At 39.8% G+C, this 15810-nt stretch overlaps 1 protein-coding gene across 2 annotated transcripts in view; it reads left to right on the top strand.

Annotated features, from left to right (window-relative positions):
- LOC149436037 (protein FAM240B-like) overlaps positions 1-15810 on the top strand; it is a 50360-nt gene that overhangs the window by 20761 nt on the left and 13789 nt on the right. The window contains exon 2 of one of the 2 annotated variants that reach the window (XM_089662152.1): positions 3699-3762. The exons of the other annotated variant lie outside the window; for it this stretch is intronic. The gene's annotated coding sequence lies outside the window, so the exon portion shown is untranslated. The remainder of the gene's footprint in view (positions 1-3698; positions 3763-15810) is intronic. 2 annotated transcript variants of the gene reach the window in all.

Below are 15810 nucleotides of genomic sequence, written 5' to 3'. Positions count from 1 at the left end.
CCATGCCATGTCATGTGGCCCTTGCAACTCCTCCAATAGATCCTGCGACTCACTGAGCAGCTACAGCATCCCCTCATCTCTGCCTTTCCTGGCATTAGCATTCAGCAGACTCCAGCAGCTGACTCCATCCCTCCTCTGGTCTTCCTCCAGACCCTGCACTTTTTAATTCCCAGCTCCACCCCCAGCTTCTTCCCAGCAGCAGCACAAGGTAAGGGGAGTGCCCTGTGATGTAAAGGAGGGTGGAGGACTATTGATATCTGATGTAAGGTGGTCGGGGTGCTCTGGACATCTAGCCTTACAGATACAACCAGCCCTTTGAAGGCAACCATAATACTGATGCGGCTTGTGATGAGTGTATGCCATTAATTATCTGATTTTATTTAGAAAGGGAATCTTTATCCAAGTTTGACAAAACACAGGTTAATAGATGAATGATAATGCGCTGCACAAGATCCTAAACATTTCAAACTCTTTTTACTTAAAGTGTATTTCTACTTTTGTAGTCAAATTTTGGGAAAATGCCACAATGTGTTTGTTATGTGTTACTCAGATTAGCTAAAAACATTTTTTAAAATATATCTAACCTTTTAGATATTTCTGAGGAGAAGGTGTCATGACTGACTTCAAGAATTTCTCACCTAGCTCAGCAAGATCTATCCCAATAGCTGGGCTGGGGACTGGCTGAGTCCAGTTCTCATTGAAATGTAATCGAGAAGCCCAGCTCCTAAACCTTTTACCTTTTGTTAAGACGGGTTGATTTTCTACAGTAGTAATGGGTGTTCACCTAGCAAAGTGAATGTTTACTTTCAAAAGACGCTCCAGTGTAAAAGGTTAAAGCTGTATTTACTTTGAATACCAGATTATGTGTGTGAGAAATTAGAAAAAAATTATTGTTTTTTTCTTTCACTAACATTCACTTTATAAAATGAATATTCAGTTTGCTAGGTGAATAATCTCTATTTCTTTAGTAAATCAACCCCATAGTGTTCAAATCTAGTACAACTGAGGGGATGTCTTCCTCCAGACAGACTTAATTCTGATGAACAGCTTTCCAGTGCCATTCATAACAAACAGAACTAAGCAGAATTTCTCCTTGCTGGAAGTTCCAGAATAGAGCATTTAAACATTTAAGGTACAATGTTTACATTTTTCCTACATTTTGCTATTTCAATGGGTACAAATAACAAATATAAAGTAGGCATTCTCCCAATTTGGCTGTAAACGTAGAAATGCGCTTTAAGCATATGTGAAGAAGCCAGCTGGAACGTGAAGGCCTATTACCTTATGGGCTTTAACTTCATTTTAATTTCTTCATTATATTTGGGGGTTTTTTTGTTTGTTTTTCCACTTTTCATTTTCAATCCTTACTTTATCACTTTTCTGTAAGTGGCACTGCAGCACAACTTTTCACCCCTAATTTATCTACATAAGATTGTGACCTGATCTAATGTAGATAATTTATAGTTGCAAGGATGATCTGCATTGACAGCCAAAACAGATTTGTTAACCTTAAGTTTACTTATTTTTTTGTTTAGTTATTTGTTATAAACATAGAAAAAACTAACAGTTAAATTCTATTACATCAATATCGTTCTAAATACATTACCAAGAGAGACTATAAACCAATTGACTGTAGGTGTTGCAACTCACAAACACACAATTCTGGCATAGACTCTTGACTCTTGACTGGGTGGCTAATTACCAGTGAACCCATATCCTTGTGCTATTGTCCATCTAGGGTTGATGAGCTCCCATGATTTGATGTCAAAGGAATGACTATTTCCATTGCTACAGAACAGTTTGCTCAAGGTGAACATTTCATTGATTGCTTTATTACTTTCTCAGTATCTTCCCTATAAGTGTCTTTGGAGCCCACCTCTAGTGCTTCCTCTCTCGATCACCAAAGTGATAGTAAATGAAACACATAGCTTTTCTTCAATAATAGGAAAGTGTTCACCATCACCAAGGGGATAATGATAAGAAATTGCCTGTACTCATCAAACCATCATAAAATACTTAAAGAGCAAATGGTGTTATAATCATCAAACCATATTGACCTCATATTGTTAGGTCATCACAGCATATTGATCTCAGATCATTAGGTCATCACACCATATTTATCTTAAATAGAGTGCTGCATTCATCATCTCCCTGCTTGAAATGGCTGAAAAGCTGCCATCAGTTACCAGAAAGAAACTACGGGGTTGATTCACAAAAATTGGAGAGTGCAAAATCTGGTGCAGCTCTGCATAAAAACCAATCAGCTTCCAGATTTGTTTGCCAAAGCTTTATTGCACAAGCTGAAGTTAGAAGCTAAAGGTATATAGAGGTTAGCCTTTTAGGTGTGTAGCCTATTTCTTTTTCCTTGTTTTTTGTTGAAGTTAGAAGTTGATTGGCTACCATGCACAGTTATACCACATTGTGCACTCTCCAGTTTCCAGTTATCAACCTCTATGTGTTGCCCTATCATTGAAAAACAACAAAGCCCTTTTTACTAAACATGTCTGTGAGGACATCAGTACACCAGCTTTCTGTTTCCTACTTTAACATATTGCAGTAATAAGAAACTGCAAGTTTCCCTATGGGCATATTTAGAGTCTAAAATCCTTGTATTTACGAAACGTTGCCATCACCATAAAACTGACTTTATAAGAAATAGGCCTCATTCAGATGTATGTTGGCACTCTTATTGTGAGCAGGAGGCATTCATTCTGGCATCAAATCTGCCCCTATCTATTTACAAGCAACCTATGGAGGTGGATGCAGGTGCGTAGGAAAGGGCATACAAACCCAAACACACACTGGGCTTAATTTACTAAAACTGGAGACTGCAAAACCTGGTGCAGCGGTGCAGCGGTGCATGGTAGCCAATCAGCTTTTAACTTCAGCTTGTTCAGTTAAGCTTTGACAAAACTGGATGCTGATTGGTTTCTATGCTGAGCTGCACCAGTTGTTGTGCTCTCCAGTTTTAGTAAATCAACCCCTATGTCTGCATTAAGCGCCACTCACCACTCCTGCACAGCTGTCAAATTATGACATACAGCTGTGTTCATCTGCATCCACTTCCATAGGTCCTTTTCATGCAGCTAGGGCCGGATCAAGAAAACAAAACAAATGCCTCCTGCATGCAGTAAGTTTTTTATGATTGATTACATTTGGTAATATATAGGTGTATACTATTGTTTTTAGGTGGTTTATGTCATAAGCGCTATCTTGCCCTATATAATTTGTGTAGGGGCTTCTGATTTGATTGATAACAATATTTTACTTGTCTTATGACAGCACCTATTGTTTCATTTATTTAAGTTGTAGGGTAGCACAGGTGTCACTCACTATATATATATATATATATATATATATAGTATCTGCATGCAGTAAGAGTGAAACACCTATCTGAATGAGGCAATAAGGATGTAGGGTATGCAATTTGAGTTCCAGCATATTTATATATATGACTTCTAAATTATTATAGTTGATCTGTTACCACCAGCCCTATGTATATGTAGCTTCTGGGTGGCTGGGCTTTAAAGCCGAGCAGCCACATATATGCAGCCCTATGTAAACACCTTATTTGGCTGAGAGTGAGCTCATATGATCGGAATGCCTGCCTCTGCCTCCCGCCTCCCCAGCGGGAAGGGGTATAATATCAGAACATGGCTACTATCTTTTAATGCTTTTTCATTCAATTTTATTTATAGGTTTTCGGCATAAAGGGTGAAAGACATCCCAGTTAGAAACAGATTCAAGAATATTTGTACAGAGGTATGCTAAACAAACATTTCATTTAGGTACATCACTGTTGGATAAGTGAGACAACTATTCCAGAGTATGTCAAAGACTTAAAGAATGTATCAAGCCTGTATCCATGTTTGAATTTTATGTAGAGGAGGGCAGTGATCTATTAATTCATTTTGCTTGCTGTATTCATTTTATTCAAACTCCTAATGTTTACAAAACTACAAACACCATTGCTGCTTGGTCTAAGGGATACTCTATTCTTTTTCCCCACTTCAGGACTGTATTTCTCCTCTTCCTTTTACAGTGGTTTATTGGGCTGTAGCAGAGAAAGTTGCTATGCTATGTGGTAGTTCTACCCTCATGTAAAGTAAGACTGGCAGGGCAGAACATTGCTAACATACTTTCAGCCTTAAACTGAAACACTGGGCAGTTGGTACATTAGCTCAGTTTCCTACTTGGTTGACTTTACTTCTGAAAGCAGAAAAACCTATGAATGTGCGTGTCAGTTCCCCCTGCTACACATGATTGCATTGCAGTAATATGCAGCAATTCATGTTACATGAGTAGGTGCAATGCGGTGCCACTCATTCTGAATGGCACCCCAACACACTTTGTTAATGAGTATATGTTGTAGTGCATCGCAATGGGCATTGTGGTATCCCACCAGAAATAATAGGTTATAGTACACTAGGATTAGTCCAGTGACTGTTTCCAACACAGCTTTTAGAGTGGACCCACAGAGCTTTATCTTTATTTATCTGTGTTTGTGTCTTTACATTTTCCAGAATGCAGCAGGTTGTGACCCGTTTCAAGTACTATGCACGTACATAAATGAACACTTATACATCAATGCATTAATATGTAAAGCCAAATCAAATGAAGAAGAGAATGGCTACACTTAAATCACTAATGCTGAGACCATATTCTGACTTTCTATGACACAAACTCTATAGCATTGAAAGCATCTAGTAGGCCATAAAATACCCATGACCCTGTATTCATTTATGGTAGTGCATTGGCAGGTATGATAAAGTACTGTCCTCTAGCAACCATTACTGCAATACAATATGAAAATCTTCAGGAGCCTTTGGGTGATCTTAAAGTATGCAGAAATTGTTAGTGCTACTAAAAAGAATAAAGAAACATCTCTAGGGGTGAAAAAAAATCTTGTTTCCAAGGAAAAACGTTCACAGGGATACAATTTGTAAGAAATGAAGACTGAGATGTTGTACTGATAAACAATTGTCCAATAATGAATCAGTTTGTAATGGCACATAACAAAATAACAAACTCATTTATATGTATATAACCATAATTCTACAATATGAAAAATCATTTTCTTTTTGGTGAAGTATTAAATAATATTTATGCTCACATACAGTACAGTACAATAAAACTACAAAAATGCCATGGCAGAGCCTTCTGTACTTGTGTGACACAGCTACACCACAAAGTCAGTACTAGCTCCACTACAACAACCTATGGCTGTCATAGAGGAGAAGCTTCCAGGAACCAAAAATAATGGAAAATTATCCACTATAGATGGAATTGAATGATCTATATGTCAATCTCACCATGTATAGTGCAAAACCAATTTTCCTGGCATAGTATTGGACCAACTACAGTTGATTCTGCAGTGAATTCAGAAAGTTTTGTCCCATTTTCTGATCATCTTTGAAAAGATAGGCAGAGATAACCATGCACTCCCTATTACTGTCTTACAATACTGGAAATGAACAGACATGAACAGAATAGTGATCATATAGTGCTGTGAAAACTTATTTGCAACTTTCTGATTTTTTTATATATTTGTCACACTTAAATAAATCAGATCATCAAACAAATTTTAATATTATGCAAAGATAATCCGAGTAAATACAAAATTCAGTTGTTAAATGATGATTTTATTTATTAGGGAAAAAAGCTTTCCTGGCCCTATGTGAAAAAGCAATTTCCCCCTAAACACCCTGCTGCATGCATAACCCAAGTGCGCTTGAGCTTGAGGTCATGAACTGATGGCCGGACATTCTCCTTCAGGATTTTCTGGTAGAGCACAGAATTCATGGTTCCACCAATTCTGGCAACTGGTGCTGGATTGTGAGGTGAGTCTGTAGGGAACAACATCAAAAAGAGATATGAGGAGATGGAACTATTTGTTTTTTCTAGCGCTATAAAGCTTGAGTTGGGCTCTAATATTGTGAGCTGCATGGAGTAATTTTCCTCCGGCAGTACATTGTTTAAATTGTATTAACAGCTCTCTTAAATACAATATATATATACTGTATATATAGGGGCTCAAGAGGGATTTCTTTCCCCTGCAGGAGCAAATTGGATCATGCTTTGCTGGGTTTTTTGCCTTCCTCTGGATCAACTGTGGGTATAGGATTATAATTTTTTTTTAATGGTTGAACTGGATGGATTTTTGTGTTTTTTCCAGCCAGACTAACTATGTAACTATATATAATATACATATATACATACATATATACAGTTGCAAGAAAAAGTATGTGAACCCCTTGGGATTACGTGGAGTTTTGCATGAATTGGGCAAAAAAAGTGCTCTGAACATCATCTAAGTCACAACAATAGAAGAACACAGTCTGCTGAACATAATACTACACAAACATTAGATGTTGCCATGGTTTAATTGCACATAACATGTAAACATTCACAGTGCAGGGAGGAAAAAGTATGTGAACCTTTGGACTTAATAACTGGTTGACCCTCCTTTGGCAGCAATAACCTCAACCAAACGTTTCCTGTAGTTGCAGATCAGACCTGCACAACGATCTGGAGTAATTTTGGACCACTCCTCTTCACAAAACTGTTTCAGTGTAGCAATATTCTTGGGATGTCTGGTGTGAATCGCTCTCTTAAGGTCATGCCACAGCATTTCAATCAGGTTGAGGTCAGGACTCTGACTGGGCCACTCCAGAAGGTGTGTTCTGTGCTGTTGCAGCCATTGTTTTGTTGAATTACTTGTATGCTTTGGGTCATTGTCCTGTTTCATCACCCATCCTCTGCGGAGCTTCAGTTGGCGGACAGATGGTCGTATGTTTTCCTGCAAAATGTCTTGATAAACTCTGGAATTCATTTTCCCATCAATGACAACAATCCGTCCAGGCCCTGAGGCAGCAAAGCAGCCCCAAACCATGATGCTTCCTCCGCCATGTTTTACAGTGGGGATGAGGTTTTGATGTTGGTGTGCTGTGCCTTTTTTTCTCCACACATAGTGTTGTGTGTTCTTCCCAAACAACTCAATCTTGGTTTCATCTGTCCACAGTATATTTTGCCAGTAGTGCTGTGGAACATCCAGGTGCTCTTTTGCAAACTTCAAATGTGCTGCAATATTCTTTTTGGACAGCAATGGCTTCCTCCGTGGTGTTCTCCCATGTACTCCATTCTTGTTTAATGTTTTCCTTATTGTAGATGTGTCAACAAAAATGTTAGCATGTGCCAGAGATTTCTGTAGGTCTTTAGCTGAGACTCTGGGATTCTTCTTTGCCTCATGCAGCATTCTGTGCTGTGCTCTTGCAGTCATTTTTACAGGACGACCACGCCTAGGGAGAGTAGCAACAGTGCTAAACTTTTTCCATTTGTAGACAGTCTGTCTTACCGTGGACACATGAACATTAAGGCTTTTGGAGATACATTTGTAACCCTTTCCAGCTTCATGCAAGTCAACAATTCTTGATTTTAGGTCTTCTGAGAGCTCTTTTCTGCGAGGAATGGTTCACATCAGACAGTGCTTCTTGAAATCAGTAAACCCAAAACAGGTGTGTGTTTTTTAAGGGCAGGACAGCTGTCAGCAACACATCCAATATCATCACACTGATTGGAGTCAAGGTTGGCTCACTCCTGGCTCCAATTAGCTCTGGGAGAAGTCATTAAGCTAGGGCCTCACATACTTTTTCCTCCCTGCACTGTGAATGTTTACATGTTATGTGCAATTAAACCATGGCAACATCTAATGTTTGTGTAGTATTATGTTCAGCAGACTGTGTTCTTCTATTGTTGTGACTTAGATTACGTTCAGAGCACATTTTATGCCCAATTCATGCAAAACTCCACGTAATCCCAAGGGGTTCACATACTTTTTCTTGCAACTGTATATATATACACACACACACTATATTGCCAAAAGTATTGGGACACCCCTCCAAATCATTAGATTCAGATGTTCCAATCACCTCCATGGTCACCGGTGTATAAGATCAAGCACCTAGGCATGCAGACTGCTTTTACAAACATTTGTGAAAGAATGGGTTGCTCTCAGGAGCTCAGTGAATTCAAGCATGGTACCATGACAGGTTTCCACCTGTGCAATAAGTCTATCCGTGAAATTTCCTTGCTACTAAATATTCCATGGTCAACTGTTAGTGGTATTATAACAAAGTGGAAGCAGCTGGGAACAATAGCAACTCAGCCACGAAGTGGTAGGCCATGTAAAATGACAAAGTGGGGTCAGTGCATGCTGAAGCGCACAGTGTGCAGAAGTCACCAATTGTCTGCAGAGTCAATTTTGTGTGGCCAACAGATTAGCACAACAACAGTGCGTAGAGAGCTTCATGGAATGGGTTTCCATGGCCGAGAAGCTGCATCCAAGCCTTACATTCAAGTGCAATGCAAAGCTTCAGATGCAGTGGGGTAAAGCATGCAGCCACTGGACTCTAGAGTGGTGGATACGTGTTTTCTGGAGTGATGAATCACTCTTCTCTGTCTGGCAATCTGATGGATGTGTCTGGGTTTGGCAGTTGCCAGGAAAACGGTACTTGCCTGACTGCATTGTGCCAAGTGTAAAGTTTGGTGGAGGGGGATTATGGTGTGGGGTTGTTCTTCAGGGGTTGTGCTTGGTTGACTTTGTCCCTTAGTTCCAGTGAATGGAACTCTTAAGGAGTCAGCATACCAAGACATTTTGGACAATTTCATGTTCCCAACTTTGTAGGAACAGTTTGGGGATGGCCCCTTCCTGTTCCCCCATAACTGAGCACCAGTGCACACTGCAAGGTCCATAAAAACATAGATGAGTGAGTTTGGGGTGGAGGAATTTGTCCTGACCCCAACCCAACAAAATGCCTTTGGGATGAACTAAAGCGGAGACTGCGAGCCAGGCCTTCTCGTCCAACAACAGTGCCTAACTTCACAAATGTGTTTTGGGAAGAATGATCAAACATTCCCATAGACACACTCCTAAACCTTGTGAACAGCATTCCCAGAAGAGTTGAAGCAGTTATAGCTGCAAAGGGTGGACAAACACAATATTGAACGCTAAGACTGGAATGCCTTTAAAATTCAAGTGTGTGTAAAGGCAGGAGTCCCAATACTTTTGGTAATATAGTGTATATATACAAACCAATCAGCCATAACTTTATGTCCACCCGTCTTATATTGAGTAAGTTTCCCTTTTGCCACCAAAACGGCCCTGTCACGTACCTGATTGGAGACTGAAATTACGAGGTCGGCCTCACTTGTGTCACTAGCCCTGACCCCACTGGAAGTGGAACAGAGTGTGTCTAGGGACCAGGGGGACAAGAGCGCCAGCAGATGTTGTTTGCAGCTCTTGCAGTTGGAGACTTCGGAAGACTGATGAACCTCCGATTCAGGCACAGTAGTGATATGCAGAGCTGGTATGGTAGATCGCCAGGTGTGCACCAGAGCAAGGCAGGAAGCAGGGAAGGGAGACAGGAGCAATGTCAAAGGAATAGCCAGGGTCATCAATGGGCAGACAGCGAGGTACCAAATCATAAGCAAGCCAAAGTCAGGAGCAGAGCCGAAGTCAGGAACCAGTATCAAGTAGGAGAGTAATCAGAGTCAGGTCAGGAACAAGCCGGGTCAGCAACAAGGAAATCACACAGGAACGAGCAGGAAATGGGGATCAGCTGAAGACCAGTCAGCACTCAGCACAGGCAGAGGCACCTTTTAAATAGTCCGTCTGGTGCCAATCTTCGCCGTGCACGTGTGCGTGCGAGATCGTGCACTTCTGTGCGCATGCGCACATCTATTCGCCAGCCGTCTCACGGGAATTCCCTTACAGGCCCCTTTTTCTGCCAAAACAGCCCCACCCCATCATTGCATGGACACTACTACACCTCTGAAGCCTCCATGGATCAGACTTGTTTTTCTAGCTTATTCCACAGATGCTCGATTGGATTGAGAGCTAGAGACCAAGTCAAAATGTCATCCTCTTTGTTCTGTTCTTCAAACCATTTATGAACCATTTTTGCAATGTGGCAGAGTGCATTATCCTGCTGAAAGAGACCACTGCCATCAGGAAGTATCATTTTCATGCAGAGGGGTACTTGGTCAACAACAATGTTTAGGTAGGTGGTATGAGTTAAAGTGTCATTCACATGAATGGCAAGGACTAAGGTTTCCCAGCAGAGCATTGCCCAAAACATTACACTGACTCCGCTGACTTGCCTTCTTCCCATACTGCATTCTGATGCCATCTCTTCCCCAGGTAACACACCCATCCATATAATGTAGAAGAAAATATGTGAGCTCAAGCCACCTTCTTACATTGCTCCGTGGTCCAGTTCTGATACTCACATGCCCATTGTAGGTGTTTTTGGCTGTGGACACAGGTCAGCATGGGCCCCCTGACCGGTCTATGGCTACACAGCCCCATACACAACAAACTGTGATGCAAATTTTTTTTTTTTTCTTTCAACACATCATCAACCTTAGTTTACTTGCTGCCTAATATTTCCCACTGACTTTCAGATGCAATTGTAACAAGATAATCATTGTTATTCACTTAGCCTGTCAGTGGTCATAAAGTCATGTCTGATATCGGTGTATATATAAATGTGTGTGTGTATATACACACACAGTATATATACATACACACATACACGTAAAAAAAGATTCATTTTTTAAAAGCCTTGATTCTATGCATAGTTTGTAATTATATATACACATAAGGGCAGCTTGTTTATTAGTGCTTTGTGGTGCTACACAATGGTTCTGCTTTACTGCTTCTTCTCATAATCTAGGTCCTCAATTCTGCTGAGCCACTGAAAACAATTCACTCTCTATGCGGCTGATAGAATTATGAATATTTACTAAAGAAGTTGAGAATCTTCACTAATAAATTGTAGCTACTGTATATTTAATTTGCATACCAAATTATGTACAGATGAAATAAACATGATTTTGTTTTTTAAATGATTAGATAATTGAAAATAATCTTCATTCATTTTATTGAGTGAACTTTCTCAAATCCTTTGGTACAATAGCATACACCAGAGGGTGCGATCTAAGTTCAGTAAATAAGCCTTCATTATTAAGAACAAACAATTGGCTTCTCACATATTTTTGGATAAAATGCATCTATATGCTTGAAAAAGAGTCATTACCACCTCAAAACGTGTTGTCATGCCCCTCCACGTCTCCAGGTGTCTGATGCGTTTTCCACACTGTAAGTTGAGAGTGCCTTCCTGCTACTGGTTGTCTTCACCGTTTACAAAAACTGTAGCTGCTGACTTTTAAAAAACAGCCAATCACCTGTCCCTCGATCCCGTGGTGTCCTCCCCACAGCCCATTTCACTGGCTGTCTTGTGTTCCCGGAACTGGCATCTTCAGTCAGGGCTGTGACAGCTTGTGGCTTCAGAGCCATGTGCCCACTGCACATGCAAGAGAAGCACTGCGCTTTCTGAATGGAAGGGGGGGGGCAACTTTCGCTTCCGACTGCCTAGACAATAGCAGCGGAAGTGGGAGCGGGTACCTGTCAATTTTGTGTACCTGCTCCCCCCCATCCCCAAAGGTGTTAATCCTTAATGGGGAGTGGGGGGGCAGTCATTAAAGTGGAACTTCCCCTTTTGGGTGGAATGCAGCTTTAAGGAGGGACTCTGAGGGAATACTAATAAATATAGTGCTCCATCTTGTGGCCATTTCATAAAATTTTTATACATGGCATAATAACAGAGGTATAAAATAGCAAGCTTTTAAAAATGTTGTAAAAAAAGTCATACCAAAAATTTACATCAAAGTACTAATAACTTAAAATATGCGCCCACTGAAACCACTCAAGTGTCTTCGCCCTGGAAGAGTATTACATTGCATCCTGTATGGGACATGTCTACCTCCTCTTTAGACACTCTAGTAGAAAAAGAAGATTTATATATATCTGTCATTTATCCATACTTGACTAGACATAGAGCTTTTGATCTAGGTAGATCTAATATCCAAAAATGGTCTCGGGACTTTCAGGTGGACAACATAACTTTTAAAATACTTCAAAGATACCGAAGGGTTTGCAAAACCATAGTAAATGAAGTATGGCGAGAGACTCAATATAAAATAATGCATCAAGCATATTTACCAATTCAAGGTTTTGACTCGCAGACAGGACTCAACCATAGCTGTCCAAAATGTGGAGAAAATAAGGTTACATTAGCACACTATTTTTTTGTATTGTCCTAGTTAAACATTTTTGGATGCAAGTACTAAGTTATGTATCTAAGATCTGTGGCTATAGCATTCCAGAAGATCCAATGCTAGTTTTGTTTAGCTACTGAGAGACAGTGCCAATGGGACAGTCAGAAAAATACAATACAGAATGGGTCCATATCTGTCTAATAACAGCAAGAAGGTGCATACTTAGAGAATGGTTCAACCTAATGCCCCCAACTATGGAAAGGGTACAGAGAGATATAAAGAACTTGCTTTACTTAGAAATCTTATCAATTACAATAGTTGATGGTGGGGAGCAAAAGTAAAAGAAAATATATCAACGATGGGCTCTATATATGGAGAAATCTTTAACAGCACAGGAAAAAGCCATGTTATCACCTAATTGGGTTTATGCAAATTGGGTTCATGCAAATTACATATCTTTCTTTTATAATTTTATATGATATATTTTATATTTAATATGCTAGGCTTCAACCTATAGATGCAAAAATGTGTATATACTAAGAGAGTGCTGGTGGAGGTGAGAAATTAATAATGAATAAAGTAGGAATTTAGAGGTTAAAGTTGGTCTGGTGATGGGTAATAGAGAGGAGTATTAAGGAAAATATGAGGATAACTGATATTGTTGAAATTGACATTTTGGACTCCCTTCTCGCTTTTTTTTTTTTCGTTTGATTTTTTTTAACATGTAATTAATTTGTTTGTTTTTTTACTTTAAAGAATATTTTTTTTAATTAATAAAATGTTTTGGAAAAGAAAAAAAAAACAACACAATCCTCTCCTATTAAAAGGTATACTGCAAGTTACCAGTTCTTGGATGTGGTGGCGGCATTTGTTTTAATTTTTAGGCTAACATTATCAGACAGTACAGAAAATACCTGTTGAGCTTGCCAGAAATGCAGTCTTTGTCACTTCTTGTGAATTGCACTGAAATAACAAATAATCTTATCTTCCTGATGTAAACTACTAATCCCCACCCTCCTCATATAATGGTCAGGAAGGGAAAAAACGTGTCTGATGTCTAGCCTCGGTAAAAACCATGGTTTCCTCCATAGATACAGTGCAGTGCGTGAGTGTAGCCATCCAGGGACAGGGAGTGTGCTACCCACAGAATCACCAGATGAAAATGAAGGAAAATGCCTAAAAAAGAAAACCAATGCAGCCACTACATCTAATACCGTATTTTCCGGCGTATAATACAACTTTTTTTACTTAAAAACATACCCCAACAATTGGGGGTCGTCTTATACGCCGGGTATAGAACGCTGACAGCTCGAGAGGAGAGGAGAGCCGGTAATCGGCTTTCCGTGGAGGGGACATGTACACTGATCATCAGGGCACTGATGATCAGTGTACCCTGATGATCAGTGTAGCCCCAGCAGTGCCAGCTGTCAGTGTCCATCAGTGCCACATCAATGCCACATATCAGTGCCCATCTGAGCTGCCTTTCAGTGTCACCCATCAGTGCCAGTCAGTGCCACCTATCAGTGCTGCCAATCAGTGCCACCTATTAGTGCCAGTCAGTGCCGCCTATCAGTGCCATGTATCAGTGCTGCCTTTCAGTGCCCATCAGTGATGCCTTTCAATGCCCATCAGTGCTGACAATCAGTGCCACCTGTCAGTGCCGCCTATCAGTGCCAGTCAGTGCCGCCTAACAGTGCCAGTCAGTGTTGCCTAACAGTGCCAGTCAGTGCCGCCTAACAGTGCCAGTCAGTGCCGCCTAACAGTGCCAGTCAGTGCCGCCTAACAGTGCCACCCATCAGTGCCATGTATCAGTGCCATGTATCAGTGCTGCCTTTCAGTGCCCATCAGTAATGCCTGTCAATGCCCATCAGTGCCACCTACAAGTGCCTCCTCATCAGTGCCACCTATTTCATATGGGTACAGTGTTGCATGACCGCGCAATTGTCATTCAAAGTGTGATAGCACTGAAAGCTGAAAATTGGCCTGGGGGGGAAGTGGGCATAGGTGCCCTGTAGGCTAGGGGTTAAATTGTGTTGCCTCAGATGCGGGGTAGTCTTATACAACGAGTATAACCCAAAACTTATGTTTTAACTGGAAAATTAGGGGGTCGTCTTATACACCCAGTCGCCTTATATGCCGGAAAATACGGTATATGAATTTTTTGTTATTGGGTTTAGATATATATTAAGTATATTAAGGTAAATTGCATGTTTGTCTTTTCTTTCTTCTTCTACTAATTAATACATTATTTCTGTATACAACATCAGTTTTCTGTTGGCATGAAGTAATGTTCAAAAGTACTTTTAAACAATGTGATGATGACATTGCAATCTAATCAAAGTTCACATAAATGAATACAATCGATTAGAACATCTTCACCGCATATATTTCTTCTTAGCAAATCTTTAATTCGTCAAGCTACAGTTTATTTGAAGAAGGATGGCAAACTGAACTTACTTTAAAAAGGCATTCATAATGTCAAACTTTTCTACCTGCAGAGAAAACTTTTTAAAATCCATGTTTACTTTTAATCTATTATGATATTTTATTTTCCCATCCAGAATGATCCTCTGGTCTCAGTATGAAGAGGTTAAGTAGAGCGGGGGCTCATTATTTCCACTGAAGTGCCTTCCAGTTTCCAGCTACCCATAATAGAATTATAGTAACTAATAATTAAGTGTAAACTATTACATTTATTAACAATGACATTTCCTTGCAGGTCACTATCAGCTTCATCACATAAAATAGATTAATCATCCAGTTAGTCCAATTAAGTTATGTACAGCTACAACGTCTCTTTTTAATTAGACCCTTCTGCATTTTTGAAAGGTCAGCCCAGGAAAGTAAACATGCACTTTTCAAATATTGGAAATAGAAAATGCTGTAATTTTACAAGCCTTGTTTGACAGTTACAAGATACCCTGACCTTAACATGACACCTTTGAAATACATCACCCTCTAGTTAAAACATACTATGCTTTATTTTACTATCAGTCTCTTGCTTGTAAATTTAGATTTATAAGTGTGGTAAAACATTTCAAGATGTCTTCCAAAGCACTTTAAACATACCACTTTGCAATTTAAACATAGGTAATATATTTTGGTAAGTCAATTTGACATACATTATTATCATTATTATTTTATTATTATTCAGGATTTATATGGCAACAACAGTTTGCACAGAGCTTTACATAATAAGGGAGAAAATACACTACAATTCGATTCAGGAGGGTCCTGCTCATGAGAGCTTGCAATCTAAAGTGAGGGGCAAGTGTTACAAACAGTATTAAAGAAGGAGTTCACCTTTTGACAAAAAATACATTCACATTTTTTGCAGGTAGAAAAAAAGTGCATTGATTTTTTTATTTTTTTTTTGTGAGCCTGTAAAGCATGGTGCCATGCAGGTCTCCTGCAGACCTGTCAGTATATCTGCTTGCCCATACGTGATATACAGGCAAGCAGATATAATGATGAGAGACACAGCCAGGCCAGCGAAGCCCTGCACGGCCGGGTTTTTTCTTTAATTTTGACAGCTAGCAGAAGATCCTCAACATGCACATTTAACGTATTTTTTTGAAGTTCCATGTTCTGAAAAATATATCATACACATGTCTCAGTAAATGCTGATGAAAAAGAGCATTTACATGAGTACAAGCGCGTAGTGATGCCACTTCTATGGCCGGCTGTATGCAC

The sequence above is a fragment of the Staurois parvus genome, unplaced genomic scaffold (assembly GCF_062004578.1).
Source record: "Staurois parvus isolate SC_StPar_1 unplaced genomic scaffold, SC_StPar_1.0 ptg001432l, whole genome shotgun sequence".
Taxonomy (NCBI): Eukaryota; Metazoa; Chordata; class Amphibia; order Anura; family Ranidae; genus Staurois; species Staurois parvus.
This window is presented reverse-complemented; position numbering and strand designations above follow the sequence as displayed.